Genomic DNA, 754 nt, shown 5'->3' on the forward strand with positions numbered 1-754 from the left:
ATTCATCATTTAATTACCAGACTTAGTAGGTGTCAGATTAAGAGACCCTTATTAGTCCCACAGTGAAATACCACATACACACAGGTGAAGACACACACTAGGGGGCAGCGAGCAGACCTGCCCGGAGCGGTGGGCAGCCCTATCCACAGCGCCCGGGGAGCAGCTGGGGGTTAGATGCCTTGCTCAGGGGCACCTCAGTCACGTTCTGTCGGCTCAGGGGATTGAACCAGTCAACCTTCCGGTCGCAAGGCTGGTTCCCTAACCTCCAGCCCACGACTGCCCCCAAATCATCCTGCGGTTGCATTGGCCAGGAATCGGACCCGGGTCTCCCGCGTGGCAGGTGAGAATTCTACCACTGAACCACCAATGCAAGGACAAAGGTCAGAGCAGGGAATTCACCACCCTACACCTTTGTAGACCGAGCAGTTCAAACACATGTGGTGTGAGGCTTTACGTATCTCAGAGGAAGTATGTACTCGCCTTTATGTTCCCAGATTGGCTGGTCCTCTACAGCAGGGAAGATACAAACACTGGTGATGACTAACAGTGGGACTTTTCATTAAACATATCAAGAATCATCATATATTTTTTTTATCTCCAACTCATTCTTCAAACTTCTGCAACACAACAAACACGGTGAAAACCAAACACTGGACTATTGATCCTTTTAAAAAATGACGTGTAAATGTTTTCAAATATTAAAAAGAAACATTTTGCTGCCAGGATTTCTAGGAGGGTGCAAAAGGTGCCTTTA

At 47.9% G+C, this 754-nt stretch overlaps 1 non-coding gene across 1 annotated transcript; it reads right to left on the reverse strand.

Annotated features, from left to right (window-relative positions):
• Positions 1 to 299: 299 nt before the first annotated feature.
• On the reverse strand, positions 300 to 370 carry trnag-gcc. The gene has a single exon. It is a non-coding gene; the product is annotated as a tRNA-Gly (tRNA).
• Between the last annotated feature and the right edge of the window lie 384 nt (positions 371 to 754).

This window comes from Colossoma macropomum, unplaced genomic scaffold (genome assembly GCF_904425465.1).
Source record: "Colossoma macropomum unplaced genomic scaffold, Colossoma_macropomum, whole genome shotgun sequence".
Taxonomy (NCBI): domain Eukaryota; kingdom Metazoa; phylum Chordata; class Actinopteri; order Characiformes; family Serrasalmidae; genus Colossoma; species Colossoma macropomum.